At 41.7% G+C, this 17,626-nt stretch overlaps 1 long non-coding RNA gene across 1 annotated transcript; it reads left to right on the forward strand.

The window, feature by feature from the left end:
* The first annotated feature begins 103 nt into the window (after positions 1–103).
* LOC132984577 (uncharacterized) lies at positions 104–565 on the forward strand. Its single transcript, XR_009674974.1, has 2 exons — positions 104–305; positions 392–565. It is a non-coding gene; the product is annotated as an uncharacterized LOC132984577 (long non-coding RNA).
* Positions 566–17,626: the final 17,061 nt, after the last annotated feature.

Below are 17,626 nucleotides of genomic sequence, written 5' to 3' on the forward strand. Positions count from 1 at the left end.
CAGATATATCAACAATCTAATAATAATGAAATGTTTTACACTTGTGAGAATGTATGTTTTGCAATATAATGTGATCAATAGCATGTTGTTGTAGGAGTTGTCACGGCTCTGGCTGTGATCCTGTTTCTGTGTATCCTTTGTGTCCCCTCCCCCTCTGTCTGTGTGTGTGTGTGTGTCTCTGGAGGGCGTGGCTTCAATCAACACCGGGTGACTACTCACACCTGCAACTCATCTGCTCATCTGCCTCAAGCTAAAACCCTGGGTCCAACTCGACTCATTGCCAGATTATTGAGTCTACAGAAGTGGTAGCTATGATCGGCTGCTCTTTGTTAGAGTTTGTTCCGAGCGTTTTTCAAGTGAATCCTAACAGATTTTCTCTCCTGTTGTCCAGATTTTCACCGGTGTCGTCTCCTCCAGTCTGCTCTCCTCTCAGACAACTCAACCAATCACCTGCCTGCCTACAGAACCAGCTAACTCCGTAAGTCTCCTCCACGCCGTCACTACCAGCCAGCCAGTCAGCCATCCACCTTTCCCAAACCCTTTAATAAAACCTCAAACCCTTCAATTTTGCTGCCATGTCTGCTTTTGGGTCAAGATACAAACCGTAACAGGAGTGTTGTTTCATGTATAAATGTAATTTCTAAAGAAAAGAAGGTAAGCAAAAGAAATCTGGGTCTGAAGTGAATGTATTTCAACAAACAAATATTCAATGACTTCAACAACACCAAACAGATTTCATGTTAGTATATACAGATAATTGCTATTTACTAAATTAACATTTCGCCTTAAAAGACAAAATCAATTAACAGTTGAAGCCCAGATTCCGACACTACTCTGACTTCTTGGACCAACACTTAACAAGAGGCCCATTTTCATAGTTTGTCAGGAGACATGCAACAGAATAAAGTTGGTTAATGTTTCCAAAAAGCCGGAGTGGAATCTCTGTCTTGAAGAACTTGTGTTCCTTTACTTGGCGTATGAGGCCCTCCACATGCACCCTGACACGTGCAATGGCCTGTGTCTCCCTGACCTCAGAAGCAGACATCTGAGATCTGCCATAGAGAAATGCCGGCCTGTAGATCTTACATGGCACAAAGTCGTCAACAAGAAAACCTCTGTCAACCATGATAGCCATCCCAGGTTTCAAAAGAGAGAGAATTCCAGACTCTCTGGTGATCTGTTTGTCGCTAATTGATCCAGCATACAGCGGAGAGATGAAGGTGACTGCCCCGTGAGGTGCAACTCCAAGCAGTCCTTTGAGAGTGCAATTGGACTTGTATGCAGAGTATACCTCGCTTTGGAGAAGCGGTGATTTTGGACACTGGCACCTCAGCTCTGTGCAGTCTAGGATGACTGTGGTGTCTGCATAGTCCTTAAAGAGCCCATATTATGCCCTTTTTGGGGTTCTTATATTTAATCTATGTACCTACTTTTGTACGTTCCCAAAAGCTAAAGTTCTAAAAAAGTGTCTGTTTTCATGTACTGCTCCTCCTTGCTCCCTCTCCGCTCTGAGTCCGTCAGCTACACTCTGCTGAGCCCACACTGTTAGACCCCACGTAGGCCAAGTCTGCTCTGATTGGTCTGCCGATCAGCTCTGTCGTTATTGGTCAGTTGCTCAGCACGGTTCTCGGAAATGTCCCGCCCCTTTTACCATATTGGGAATGCAGCCACTGGCTCCGTCCGAGGGGAACATAAACATTAGCACCTTAGCACTACTGTGCTACCGCAGGCTACGGCATATCGTGGGCGTGCTACAAAAGTTAACGGGTGTGCATCATGAGCTGCTGGGCTTGCCACAACAAGCCAATGGGCTTAGATCAGTGATATCACACTGACAATGACGTCGGACTGACACATTTTTATCGAGGGGGGCTAGAACCGAGCGTTACATGCAGCTAATGCTACAGCTAACAGGAGGAGGTAGGAGAAGCCGCGTTTCCGCGGACTTTGAATTTTTGCACATAGATGTGCCTAAACATGCACAGGACACATGGAAAACACACTAAAGGGCATATAAAACCAGAAAAAGCATAATATGGGACCTTTAAACTCTGTTGCAAATTTTCCCTAATTTTCTCCTCTGGTATCCAGATCCTCACTGACCCAAGCACAATGTACAGAAAGTTGCTCCATGTTGTTATAATGCGACTGACTGTGGACTGGTGGACTCTGTACCGGTCAGCAAGGTCACGCTGTTTCAAACCAAGTGCAAGATAGTTCAAAAATATGAACTTCTCATCTATGGGCTGCAAGGAGTGAGCCTGTTCAGAACAAATGAATAGCTGCATTAAGTTTCTCCCAAATCAGTATATTTCTATCAAAACTGATCTTTGTCAAGCTGGTAAAGGAGAAAAATAATTATTGCTATTTTCATTATTAACAGTACTTACTGCTGGAAAAGTGGGCTCTCTGAAGTTGCCTCTCTGTGCTTGTGTCACTCTGACCATAGATGGTACTGCAGGTTCTATTTGGGTCCAGAAGCGCATGAGGAGGTCATAAGATCCAAACCTTAAATAATACAATTTAGATGTTAATATTCAAATTTGAATGGTTGTATTTTTTATAAAAACCACCATAAAATATGATTACCATAGCCTTGATTTCTTACACACACACACACAATAATATGTTTTAAATATTACATGTACAAGGATTCTGACAGCTGCTATTCCTCTACATTGCCACATACTTTAAATCCTGCACACAAACTTTGAGGCAGCACTGCATGCTAGTTTCATTAATTCAACAGCAAGCTCGACTCATTAAGATATGCGTAGATCAGCTACATGTTTTAACACACGCAAACCTTTAGTGAATCAGATGGACCTTAGATGTCTAATGCTGAATTTGCACATGAACAGCTGTCTATAATGTAACTGTCACTGTTTTGCACATTTACACCTCTGCCTCCCAGGAATGTAGGTTAACAGGTATGCTGGAATCTTACCTTGTGAAAAAACATATGTCTCTGTCTGAGCCAGCAAACCGGTGAATGCCAAACCGCTGCTTCAAGTGAAGTGTCTGGACTTGTTTTCTCAGCTGGTCGATCTCACTTCTTAGGGCCTTGTTTTCATCGAGAGCTAGGTCTACAACTGCCGGATCTGGAGCTGCCGCGTGGTCATTTGTGATGCTAGCTGCCTCCTCACATGATGTGTCCTCCTCCTCTACTGGCCGCTCTCTCCTCTCCCACACCCCCGCCTGTCTTGAAAGTGGAAGAGAGAAATTGTTCCACTCGAACAAGGCAGGGACTGCTCCCTTCCTCAACAATCTTTCTGTCTCAGATAGGGGCTCACGAACATCTTAGTTTGTAATATGCCGGCTACAAACGCGGGTATGGGGGCTAACCGCAAAGTGATCTCGCCTAATAGCATAAATCCATTTTCGTCTTGTTTCGAAATCCGTTGGAAACGTGTGAAAACTGAGTGCTGAATTGTATTTACTTGATGCAGAACATAATGGCACACAACAATGTCCGGCTGTAGAACTAATATTCCGTTGAAATGTATAGCTTTTCCTTGACATTACCGTATTTTAGAAGCAGCAGTGAAGCGATCAGAAACTGAAAATTAACAGGATATGATGAGGCTGGCTGAGATTTTACCAGAACTACGTGACCACCCCTGTGTGCATATAGCCTATTGGAGACTGCTATGATTGATTGCTCCTGGACCAATGAAAACTAAGCCCTAATAAAACACAGAATTAAAGGGAAAGCAACCCAAAATGTGATACCCAAAGACAGTTTTCTACACACGCAGATTCAGAAAGTTGAAATGTTAATGGTGTCATTTTAAAGATTTTTGACTTTTGGCAGAAACAAGGAAAGCAGAAGTGACACTTGAGACCTACAACACAGAGTTTGTCTTTGTACCTTTTCCCCCCGGGACACAATGGTCAATACATTAATTCTTAGACATGCTGATATAAATAAAATAATCTAGCCCGAGACTTTTACGTAGCCTTTCCAGACTTTTGTAGCAAATTATAATTCCATTTCTGTTTCTATTTTGGCCTTGGAGGAAGTAGCTTTCAGGGTATATGTGGTGTCATGTGCTTTGTTTTCACAGGAATATGTTTTTGGTAAATGCTTGAGGCACAAAAGAAACTGCAACAGAGCCCTCTGGCAGTCAAGGTGGCTCAACAAATAATCCGCACAGAGAATAAAGTCTTAAACCTGAGACACCTTGACAATACATTGACTTCTAAGCAGTCAGAACGCCCGACCACAACCACCTTCCGACTGTCTTTTCATACTGAAAAAACATTTTGATCTAAATCACTGTTCTCCTCTCTACAATCAACAAGTGCATCTATAGTCATACCATAGATCAGGTCGCCTAACCTGCCGTGTGTGTGTGTGTGTGTGTGTGTGTGTGTGTGTGTGTGTGTGTGTGTGTGTGTGTGTGTGTGTGTGTGTGTGTGTGTGTGTGTGTGTGTGTGTGTGTGTGTGTGTGTGTGTGTGTGTGTGTGTGTGTGTGTGTGTGTGTGTGTGTGTGTGTGTGTGTGTGTGTGTGTGTGTGTGTGTGTGTGTGTGTGTGTGTGTGTGTGTGTGTGTGTGTGTGTGTGTGTGTGTGTGTGTGTGTGTGTGTGTGTGTGTGTGTGTGTGTGTGTGTGTGTGTGTGTGTGTGTGTGTGTGTGTGTGTGTGTGTGTGTGTGTGTGTGTGTGTGTGTGTGTGTGTGTGTGTGTGTGTGTGTGTGTGTGTGTGTGTGTGTGTGTGTGTGTGTGTGTGTGTGTGTGTGTGTGTGTGTGTGTGTGTGTGTGTGTGTGTGTGTGTGTGTGTGTGTGTGTGTGTGTGTGTGTGTGTGTGTGTGTGTGTGTGTGTGTGTGTGTGTGTGTGTGTGTGTGTGTGTGTGTGTGTGTGTGTGTGTGTGTGTGTGTGTGTGTGTGTGTGTGTGTGTGTGTGTGTGTGTGTGTGTGTGTGTGTGTGTGTGTGTGTGTGTGTGTGTGTGTGTGTGTCCCCTCCTGACAAGAGGCATATTTTTGGAGCCGGGAGACAAATCAAGGTAAACAAATTTGATTCTTGTCGCAGCTTTACCCCTCAGCTTGTCTGTGTTATTTCTTTGTCCTTTCAGGCATATGTTAGGGGGGAGATTCTTCACAATACAGGGAAAGCACAGATTTGAATGAGCTAGGACAGTCTTAACCTTGAAAGTAGAAACTAAACCAGTACCACATATCATATCTTCGACAACAGTTAAGATTTAGAGAAGCTAGGAAAGGCAAATACGGAGAAATTAGAACATTAGTTTTGATTGGTAATTACTACAAATGTACTTTGAGTTATTGAAACAGTAGTGACATGAGCACTCTCTTTTCAAAGGGAGACCTGTCCGAGACAGTCAGCAGCAAAAACACAAAGCTAAAGACACAAAAGGAGACAAAGTATGATTCACAAAACAGTAAACTTTGCATCAAGAGAGAACCATCTATGATTCAGTAGTTCAAGCAGTCGAGCTTAAAACATCGGCATCCCGTAGAATCGGCTTCCGTTGTAGATTTATAAACATTTAAGGACACCAACTCCTTGAGTTTAAAGTCGTTCTGCAACAGATTCCAGGCTTCTTCCTAATCTCTGTCCGAGCGTGTCGGGACATAAGAGAGCATGAAGAGGTCCTGACAAAGCAAAGAAAACTGTCTGTTTTTTTTGGGTGATATACTGTTCATGACCCGTTCTGACATTTGACAGCAGCTGTTAAAGCACCATAAATGACTTTTCCTAAAGTGACTCAAAATACACAAACGAATGTCATTTTCTTAGACTCTCATATTTTGTACACTGAGGATGTTCTCGAATATCTCAGAAAAGGCACTGCAAAATTACAAATCTTAGTAATATTTGTCTGATTTCTTTTTCAGGAATATCTAATACTTATTTTCAGCCACATTAAGCTGTCCAGATAATAATATGATATCAAGATATGAAAAATCCCAAAACACTGTAAGGCCTGAATTGCTTCTGATACGTTTAAATATTTGCCAATCGGGTGTCTTGAAATGAAAATTACTCATGTTAGTGTTAGGTGGGGGTTATTTCTTTAGTAGATGGACAATGATGAAATCGTGAAACAGACTGTGGATCATCTTAGGATTTATTCAGCGATGGTCAGACAACATAGAAACAAAACACACATGGCTGACAAAGTGCAGACTATCGCTGACCAAGATCTCACAATCCTTGACAATTATTGGCAAAGTGGCAAAATGGCAAAGTCTTCATCTTCACAGTGTGGCTTATATTCTGCTAGAAGGTACTGCCCACAAATTCCTTTCTATTTAGGTATATCACTATAAAACAATAAAGATGCCATGACACTGATTTGTATATGTAACAGATGTAGACTCTTTGTCTAGCAAACAGTTGTTGACAACATATGGTTGGCTCTTTACACAAATAAAGATCTGCTACAATTTAGATGTTTTACCATATAAGGTTACAGCTTCACAGACCCAAAAGAAGAATTAAGATGGCTGACACAATTCAAAGATATATCCACAAAATTATCAAAATGAATGAATTCATGAAAATACGTACTAACAGTTCCCCCGTTTTTAATTTAACCATATTTTTCTTTAAAGGGAGTAAAGTTTTTCTTTAAAGGGAGTAAAGTTTGAACATGATTTTAATTTCTCTTTGAGGTGTTCACCAATTACCTTTTTTAAGTACATGGCCTCTGAATTTCACCCTTAAGACAATAAGATCGATTTAACACTGTCCACATAACATCAAAATGTTTTAGGAGTGGTTAGAAAATATAGGGAGATCATAGGTCACATACTTGCATAGAAGATACCAAAACTTAACAGAAAAGGTAGAAAACCTTAAATGTTCTATTTGGAAACTCAGATCATGTTCAGTTTCAAAGAATGAAATCTAAAGATATTGTCAGTGGTGAATTTACAGAACATTTGAAAACAAAGATGTTTAAATAATCAAAACTTAATGTACTTAAAAATTCTGTAAAATCAAACCAAAATCAAATAGTTTATATCGCATCCCGCACTTTTTTAATTAGTTTTGTTTTCATATAGCCTATTTTTCATTCTTATTTTCATTTTTTGCTATTTTTTTACAACAATAGATAAAATGTTTTAGCAGATATATATTTTAGAAAGATAGGCTAATCTATAGAATAAAAGCAATGACTTCAGGGTACTTCAAAATAACAAACAAAATCTCTGCTAACTAGAAATGAAAGAAATCTCACATGATGTTTAAAATAAACACAATTCTGACCTTCCTGTGTATCCAAAAAACAAGAGAAAAAATCTTTTATTTAAACAAAAATATAGAGAAATCTTTAAGATTCTATAGAACAATATGGTAGTTTTTATACGGTCTAGGATCAGGTTTTGAACAGTAAAATTAGTTACTGAGTTGATAGATCTTAGAATCAATGCATAAACAAAAATAAAACAACAACTCATAACAATAGAAACTCTTAACAAGATAGTAAAGAGGAGTACAGCACTATTCAAAATTTAAGAAAATCCCAAAAATGGTCCAAAGTTTTTTTAAAGTATTATAATCTGCAGTATTTTTAGCATCGCGATTAACTTTAATGCATCAACATTTGATTAGTTTTGAGTTTAACTATAACTTTCCCATGTAGGTCATCAATTATTGTTACAAAAGAATGATCTAACGAATAAATGAAATACTGGAACCCGTATAATAGGTGACCGGTATTAAAAAAATGTATCATGAATGAAGTTACTGATCAAGAATAGTATGATTTACTGCAGTAAAATTAATATAATTAATGGTAAGAAATTGAAATTGAAAACCTATGTTAATTAGAAAAGGGAGAATTTGGATGTATTTTGGATCACAGAGCTCATTAACCATTTGTCACAGCTGTATTTGCTGTGGTCTCACAGGCAACATGTAGTTCGGATTTGACTCGGAAACTTTCTCTGCGGGGTACACCCTGCTGATGTTTATGTAAAGAGCTTACTGTATCACAAGACCTGGCCTTGGTGTCTGGGTGTCTGGGTGTCCCAAGTACTCATCGCAATGAGAGCAGTAGAAAGTCCGATGACAGATTTTTTTAAACATTTGGCATGTGGCGGGAGTTTGTACCCGCGCCTGCTGTTGGCTGGTAGGTTAAAGGCTCGGATGGATCTCAAATTAGAAAAAACTTTATCGCTAATTGAAATTGATTAAAAACAATTACCTTAGAATAGAAGTAAGCAGATTAAAACAAGACCAACTCCTTCTTTTAGATATGGTTGAATGTATTTTAATTATTTTGAATTGAGGATGTTGTGCAAAATAAAACATAACTTCACTCTTGAACATTATCAACATTTCATGTTTTTTTTTTTTCGATAAGAAGCTTATCTTTAATTAGAATTATTGACTATGAAAAATGTGGAGTTCTTTGCCTAAAATGCCTTAGTCTAAGATTGCGTGTACTTAGAGCTCCCATTGGACGATATGATAGGTGGTGGACATCTTCACCTACTACCAATCAAACAAAAATCTGTTGTATCAGCCAATTTCAAAAAGATTAAAATTTCAATATAGAAATACGAATACTACAAATAGACCAGGAGAATCTTATGTGCTCATTTCAAGTATGGCATTTGAGTATTGCTGTGTCCCTTCACCATCAGATTGTTGCTGTAGGATCAAAAAAGTCAAATCAAATACATTCGTATTGCTCGACATATCTTTGTTCCCGGTTGGAAGGTATGCACAGTGGTCTCGGCTGGTGGAATGGAATCTACCACCTGCTTAGAGCACTCAGAAACAAAAGACAGTAAATACTTATCATATTTAATCAATTAAAACAAGTCCTAATCTTCCTAAAGATTCAAAAACCTTTCTGTCATTTTTAACCATGCAAAACCCGTACCATACTCTAGGCTTTGATTTCTGATACTGTCTGAGTAAAAAGATAAACTATTGTTGCAGAAACATTACAATTAAAGGTATCTGCCTTCGACTCTGTGCAGAGTTTACAAAAAGCTTGTCATATACAGTATGTCACAATCTTAGTGTAGTGAGGGGTTCTCTCCCTCCCTGCCGCTGTATGGTACTGTGCCAGGTTAACCGGCACGTTAATGATGGGGCGGTGCCATGCGCATCATTAAATACAGGTGGGGTCAGATCTAGCATCTATTTCTTAACCACCTTCTTATTTTCAGTATCTCTAGAAATTCTACTTATTTCCTCCCATTAAATCAAATAAGTAATGACAAAACTTTGTGTTGGCTGTATTTCCTCTCTAGTTGGGATGGGGTTGCCAAAGGCTGCAGCATGCGTAGCTGTTCTCCTGGTTATATACTACAGTCTGGATAATCAGGTAGGAACACCGTCTCTACATGTCGTTCTTTACATAAGAATTTAAAAAAAATTATTAAGTTATAGCCCTCAAGTTGGAAGTGCTGCATCATGAGATACTGCATCTGGAGTGATTTGGCGACATAACAAATAATTTATCATGTTTTGTACGTTTGGTAGTGAGGTACAGATTTGCTTTTGTTTAAGGCAGACTTTATGAGTGAATTAATCATTATTTATTGTATATGTTTTCCAGGAAGTGATGGAAACAAAAGCATCATATAATCATTCCAGAGGCAAAAGACAGGGTGAGTCACATTTTCAATGACAGATCTGATTTCAACCAAATGTTTCAGCTCTATAAGTGGTGCTCTTTGCTACGTGTGTGCGCTCAACAGAGCACAGAGTGTTCACTCGTTTGGCTGTTTTTTTCTTGTCTATGACCAAGTTATTTCAATGTGGAAACAAAAGCAGATGATGTTCTTCTGTTTTCACGTCTTTTCAGCTGTTTCCAATTCCTCTGAATATGTACTCAAGGTTATCAGAAGCATCTCCAACCCCGAAAGTTTACGAACCGTTTTAAACACATTAGACTTCCCTTTACACCTAATGCTTCCAACTGCTTAGCTTGGCTGGTTGAATGATTTTTGTAATCGGGCTGAAATAAACTGAATGTAGCCTACGCCTGTGGTAGCCCCCTGCTCACAAACGTCATACAAGAACTCTAACTTTTACAAAAACTATTGCTCCTACCCAGTGTTCTCATGTCCTGATCACTGAGTGTTTTTTTTGTTTTGACCAAAGGCGACCACAGCGGACAAATCTGCGTTCTTTTTGTCTTCTTTTGACACAAGTTACACTTTGAACATACTAGTGACAATCAAACGGTAGTCTACGGCTGCTAGCACCGGCTATTTGTTTTTAGCATCGGATCCAACTTGCTAGCAGGGCTGCTAACATCTCCCCTCCCGACAACATGGAGACTGTTTGTTGTGAAGGCTGCCTGACACTCTCACGCACTAGAGGAGAGGTTACCAACCTTAAAGAGAATATCCGAAGGATTTCCGAGGAGCTTCAGAAGAAGGACCTGATGCCAGCTACATCGACTTGGCAGCCTCTCAGTCTAAGAGGATCAGGGCCGAGGTTTTTGTGAGCAGTGGAAAACGCAGTGGGAGACTATCTGGGTCTCCCCCACCGCTCCTCCTCACTAATCATTACTCGGCACTGCAGGACGATGATCCGGGTGAGGTTAATGGGACCTCTTCGGTGTCTGTCCGAGTCCCCACCGATCCTGTCAGCTGCACACCTGAGTCTGCTAAGCCTGCATCTGATGCAACCGTCGCTGCCACCTCTTCTCCGAACATCATGGCTCCTGCCACATCCTCTGTAAAAGACGATGCTACCTCTGCCTCTTCTCCACCTGTTCTGGCACTCTCCTCTCCATCCTCTGCTGCGTCATCTTCACCTGCTGCTGCTCCTGCTGCTGTCTCCGTAGGACAACAAAGCAAATAACGGGGGAAGCTCTCCTCCCATCGCAGAAGGCTGCTGGTGGAAGCTGTAAACAGACGCTCCGGTGGACTCCCCCGCACTCAGCTGGAATGGTCCTCTTCACCGGAGCGTTCGCCTGCCCTGACTGCGCCTCCTCAGCCGGTGAGTCCACTCTGCCCTGACGTCACCAGACACGCAAGGGTTCGCACTGTCGGCACTCAGGCTTCACCCCCTCGTCCACTTTTCTCTCCTACGACTCTGATAATCGGCGACTCCATAATAAGGAATGTACGGTTTTTCAATGCCACCACTCTCTGCCTCCCTGGTGCTACTGTCCCCGTCATTTTAGAAAGGCTCCGGAAGATTCTGCCCTCTCTTCCCACCACCATCACTCGCCTTATCATTCATGTGGGCACAAATGACACCTCTCGACAACAGTCTGAACTGACCAAAGAGCACTTCAACCAACTTTTCAAGCTCTTAATACAAACTGGTAAATCCATTTTCATCTCCGGACCCACTGCGCCTCTGTCCAACGGCGCTCGTTTCAGCAGAACCCTCTACCTCCACCACTGGCTGCAGTCCACCTGCAGGGCTCACGATGTGGCCTTCATTGACAATTTTAATCTGCTCTGGAACCGCTACTCTCTTTTTAAAGCTGACGGACTTCACCCAAACAAAGCCGGCTCATACCTCCTAACTACAAACATCCAACACACAGTACAGTACACGCCATGCAACTGACTATCAATAAATGACGACATCAATACAGCCGATTCCCAATCTTCCTCTATGGTTCCAGCACACCCAACTGTTTCCCCCACCAGCCCACCCTACCGTCCAAAGGTCTGCTCCTCCATCCTCCCAGCTCTCTCTGTGATCAACAGCTCCCCCCACTGGCCTAATCCCTCGTTACCACATTCACTGACATTGTCTGCAATAGAAACTCTCATTACAAGAAGGCATCCAAATAAAAACAAAATCACTAAATCTGTAAATTTTTCAAATTTGTCAACCATCCCCTGTCAGCCACTCCCTCACCCTTCACTCTGTAAAATACCACATCATAACCTGAAACTGGCTTTGCTGAATACTCGCTCCCTCAACAATAAAAGCCTCATTCTCCATGACTTCATAACCGACACCAACCTGGACTTCCTATGTCTCACCGAAACCTGGCAAAAACCCTTGGATTATGTCTCACTAAACCAAACCACACCCACAGGATACACATACATGGACAAACCCCGCCCCGATGGACGGGGTGGTGGTGTTGCAGCTGTTTACAGGAAGGACATTAAAACTACCACCATTCCCATCCCTGCATTTGACTCATTTGAACACATTGCTTTCAAACTCTCTGGTCCCACTCCCCTAGTCACTGCTGTAATCTATCGCCCCCCTAACCCAAACCCTTCTTTTTTTAGTGATTTTCATGACTTTCTGACCCAACTCTGCTCCATCTCAACTTCTTGCTCCTTGGGGATTTTAACTTCCACGTCGACGACACTCAATGTAAAACTGCCAAAGAATTCCTGGACCTTCTTCACTGCCTCAACTTCACACAGCACGTCAACTTCCCCACTCACAGCCGCGGCCACATTCTGGACTTGGTCTGCTCCACTGGTCTGACAATCCATCAACTGTCAAGTCTCAACCTCAACATCTCCGACCATCTGGCTATAAACATGGACATTCTCATCCCTCTTCCCACTCCAAAACAAAAACCAAAGATCTCCTTCAGAAACATAAAATCAGTCGACCCCTCAGCTCTCTCAGCCTCTATTACCAGCAAAATCTCTTCCTCCCCTCCCCACAATTTAATAACCCCTCTGAACTCATCACCTACTATAACAACACACTCTCCTTCTGTCTAGATCAACTGGCTCCCATCAAAACTAAAACTGTCTCATTCACACACTCTGCACCCTGGTACACTCCCGAACTCCATAAAATGAAAACCCGTAAACGCCAGCTCGAAAGACTCCACAAGAAAACCGGTTTAACAGTTCACTTCCAATCATACTCTGACTACCTTAAACAATACATGGCAGCTCTCAGCGCAGCCCGGTCCACCTATTACTCACACCTCATCCACTCAGGCTCATCCAACCCCAAGGCTCTCTTCTCTACAATAAACAAACTCCTCAAACCCAGTGACAACACCTCTCCCTCCTTCACAGCTGATAAATGCAACGCTTTTCTTTCATTCTTTCAATCAAAAATTGACACCATTTACAGCAGCTTCAACACTCTCACTGTCCCCTCTTCATCCCTACCCGCATCCCCTCGCCTCATCACCCAACCTCTGTCTCAGTTCTCCCGTGTCCCCAAATGAGCTATCCATCATCAGCATCACCTCTAGCATGAAGTCCTCCACCAGTATTCTCGACCCCATCCCATCCAGTCTCGTCAAAAACTGTCTCCCAGCCATCGCGCCACTCATAACCTCAATCATCAACTCCTCCCTCTGCTCTGGTTCAGTACCCAAAACTCTCAAACTGGCAGCCGTCACCCCCATCCTCAAGAAACCTGGACTCAATACGGACAGCATGTGCAACTTCCGCCCCATCTCAAACCTCCCCTTCCTCTCAAAAATACTGGTTTGTCGTGTTGTCGCCTCCCTGATCAAATGCCACCTCTCCTCCAATAACCTATTTGAACCTTTCCAGTCCGGCTTCCGTTCCCAGCACAGCACAGAAACAGCTCTCCTCAAAGTCACCAACGACCTCCTCCTCTCCTCAGACTCTGGCCTCCTCAACATCCTCATCCTCCTCGATCTCACTGCAGCCTTTGACACCATCAGCCACAGTATTCTTTTATCCAGCTTAGAACACTCACTCAACATCACTGGCACTGCTCTTTCCTGGTTAAAAACCCACTCTACCCTGACGAACTGCCTCAATGAAATAAAAACATGGATGCACACCAACTTCCTCTCTCTCAACTACGCAAAATCGGACATAATAATTATCGGCCCTAAATCCCTCACCAATTCCATTCACAACTTCTCCTTCACAATAGACATCTCCACTCTCTCCCCCTCCCCTCATATCCGCAATCTTGGAGTCATCTTTGACAGCCAGCTCTCCTTTGACCACCACGTCACCCAGCTCACAAGAACCGCCTTCTTTCACCTCAAAAATATAGCCCGCCTCCGTCCACTACTCTCATTTTCTGCTGCTGAAACACTAATCCATGCATTCATCACATCCAGACTCGACTATTGCAACAGCATCCTTTACGGCACATCATCCAAAGTCCTTAATAAACTTCAATATATTCAAAACTCTGCTGCACGCCTCCTCACCCACACCCGAATACGCGAACACATCACCCCTGTCCTGCATAATCTCCACTGGCTCCCTGTCCCTTACCGTATTCAATTCAAAATCCTTCTCCTCACACATAAAGCCCTTAACCACCAGGCCCCCTCCTACCTCACAGCTCTCCTTCACCCTCACACTCCTGCACGCAGCCTCCGTTCCTCAAAAGCCAACCTCCTATCTCCCCCTCTTAGAACCAAGCACCGAACCTGGGGGGACAGAGCCTTCTCCATAGCTGCCCCCTCCCTCTGGAACTCACTCCCTACACACATTCAACACTGCACCGACCCTCCTACTTTCAAATCACTTATCAAAACTCACCTCTTTAAACAAGCTTTTAATGTATGATTGTGATGTATTTTCTGTTTTCTGTAGTTTACCTTTATTGTTGTTATCTTTATTGTTGTTATCTTTATGATTTGTGTGTAATGCTGCGATGTCCGTTAGTCTGTCCTTACTGTGCTGTTCTTTATGTTTTAACTATTGTAAAGTGTCTTTGAGTTTTTAAAAGCGCTTATAAATAAAATGTATTATTATTGTTATTATTATTTAATGATCAATGGTACTGCTGAAATTATCAACATTGATACCTTATCCTGTCAAATAAATCATCACCTGATGCCCTGCTCAGGAAAACACACATCACAACAACTTACAGATGCTACTAGCTCAGCTACACTGCAGCATCCCCCACTCTCTCCTCCCAAATAGTTATTGACTGCCTGGAGAGCTGAAGGCAATAAAGATTTATTCTATTCTATTCTATAAAGAAAACATGGTGGCTTCTAATTTTACTCTTAAAGGTTGATTTCATTTCACACATAAAAAATATTTTTTTTATTCTGAGGCTTTTAGGACATAAACAGGAAACTACTGCTCAAAAGTTATTAACAATCCTCATATTAGTGCACACATTATTTAGTGTTGCTATGACAACTCGTGTACTGTCCCTGCTGAGGTGTCGTAACTTCAACTAGACAGCCAGCCAAACTCCATATAAAACGACACGGGAGTCAGGATGTAGCGTTCTAGCTCCTTAATTTATTCCAGACTCAATGTGCATGTGGTTAAGAATCAGGAGTGAAACTGAAAATATAGATTGGTACAACACAATTAACAAGATGTCCTTTATACAAAGATCATTTGTAATCATCAAAATTATAAACAAGGTAACTAACTTTTATGCTTGAAGATGTGTCTTAATTGTTTAAATGACATGCATTAAAGGCGATTTTTTGATCCAGCAGGTGTCGCCCTTCAGCACCAGCATGAAACCAAAACAACTCACGGTGCATTGTGGGTTAGCATGCTAATGCTAGCGATCTTTATTATGCTTGTATCTTCACACTGCATGTAAATTTACCTGAAATTAACGTGATCTAGAAACACAGTTAAACAGTGAGTACAGTGTGTTATTCGTCTTTTCTCTAGTCCCTCAATTAAACAACTTTTATTCGCGAGGGGATGAGTCAGCCGTCGGGCCGGCTATGTCAACATACAGAACAAAAACTCTGAAAACATCACAGACAGTGGGACTCAGGTGTTACACCCATTGTAGACAGTCATGACTCACAGAGTTATTTTCAGAGGATATACTTGATTTCTATTATATTTAAGTGTGAAAAATCGCATATAAAGCCTTTAATGTATGCAAATGTAATAATATAACAAAAATACTTTCCAATATCTTAAGGTGAAAACCTAAATAAACATCTGAACAACTTACAAGGAATGCCTCTGCTGGAGAAACAACTGGATGGCACTGGATTTACTCTTGAGCTCCTGCCACAAATTTGCGTTTGCGCGTCCTCGCGGAGGGTCCGCCATTTTAAGTCCGTCCCAAACCAATTAGCGGGGAGTGGGTTATAAAACTCTCCACCAGCGACTGCACCGATGCCGACTTTCGGATCACGTGCAACGCCTATTGTGTCCGGTCGTCATGGATGAAGCAACCTGTGAGTTCCGTGCAAGTGCCTACAAACACTGCTCCAACTAAGATAGACACTTAATATCGTCATACAGTCGTTAACAACTTCAAATGTGTATTGAGGATCAAATATATGTTTATTTATTTTAAAGTGTTTTATATTTACAGGGACTGTTGCAAAAACAAAAGAATATTAAATCATGTTGCAGACAACTTTTCGCTGTTTTCTATTTATTTCTTATTTTTCTACTTTTGATGTCTTTGTGAAATCTCAATTCAACAATAAAAAATACACTTTTTGCTGCTCTGATGTTCAACAATATTATCCTTGTCTTTGCATTAATTTAGGACACCCTGTTCTATGAAATTGCAATAAATTAACTGAAATTATAAATTACAATAAACAATGTAGGCTCAATCTAATAGTTTTGTTATAAGTCTACACTAATATAACTAAAGAAGAAGAATAATCTAGACTACATAAAGATTTTTACAGAATGCATTAGCTACAAAAAAAAGTTGTTCCCGCAAGATACCGCTGAGTAACCATGGTAACATACAGTTCCCGTTTCCACCTGAGAGAGGGAAGTTTTTCCCAAAGCCTGCCGCTGTATTTCTACCCTACACCTTGATGAAGGGGACTTCATTCAGCTGCGAGTGTGACTTCTAACGGAGTGCACTACGTCACGGAGGGGGAAGGTGTAGGGGTTGGTTTGAAAAAGGGCCCTAGACCATGTGCATACTAAAACTTCCTACTTCCTGTTCCTAAAGGAAGTGATGCAAAATCACCCCTATACAGTAGGGGGAGCTAAATTACAGAAAAACTGAATATTTATAAAACATAGAAATAGCCTGGAAGGCAAAACACTCCCTGTCTGACCTTTGTAAGGACACTTAAGAAATTACATAAACACAACATTAATTAAAATCGCAAGCGGTGAAGAAGGGCCCTCGCACCCCTGTGCATGTCGGGGTGTGTTGCAACCGCGGGAGTGCAGCAGCAGTGGAACGTGGCTAAGCAGCAGGCCGTGCAGTTCGATTTGTGAAAAAGTCGTAGTACTGGCATGTTGAAATAGGCAACATAATGAAGATCACATAAAATTTTGACTTAGAGCAGTTCAGGCTGGCACTGTCATGATAACTTTGAAATTTGGAGGAAATTGAGCACTGTATATAGGAAATTTCAATCAGATCAGACAAAGTATATAGGATGTGGTACTTAGTCCTTGCAGTAGGGGGTACTATGGTTGAAGTTGACTATTGTTATGTTAAAGTATTCAGAGGCCAACCCTGATCATACTTGTGAAATTTTAAGCAGATCAGACAAAGTATCTGAGATGCAGTACCACCTCTTTCCAGTGGGGGGCGCTATGTTAATGGCATAATTCATGCTCGGGCCCTATTAATCATTTGGGTTCCAAGAGGGTCCTACACACTTGTCAGTGCTTCGGGCCCTAAAAATAATAATCGCTAGGGTTTCAATAGGGTCCTACGCACTTGTCAGTGCTTCGGGCCCTAATTAAAGGATTTCTCCAATGTCTCCAAACTTCCCATTCTCCATATTCTCACTTGTATACTTGTATAGAGAAGTAAGATAT

The sequence above is a fragment of the Labrus mixtus genome, chromosome 12, assembly GCF_963584025.1.
Source record: "Labrus mixtus chromosome 12, fLabMix1.1, whole genome shotgun sequence".
NCBI lineage: Eukaryota > Metazoa > Chordata > Actinopteri > Labriformes > Labridae > Labrus > Labrus mixtus.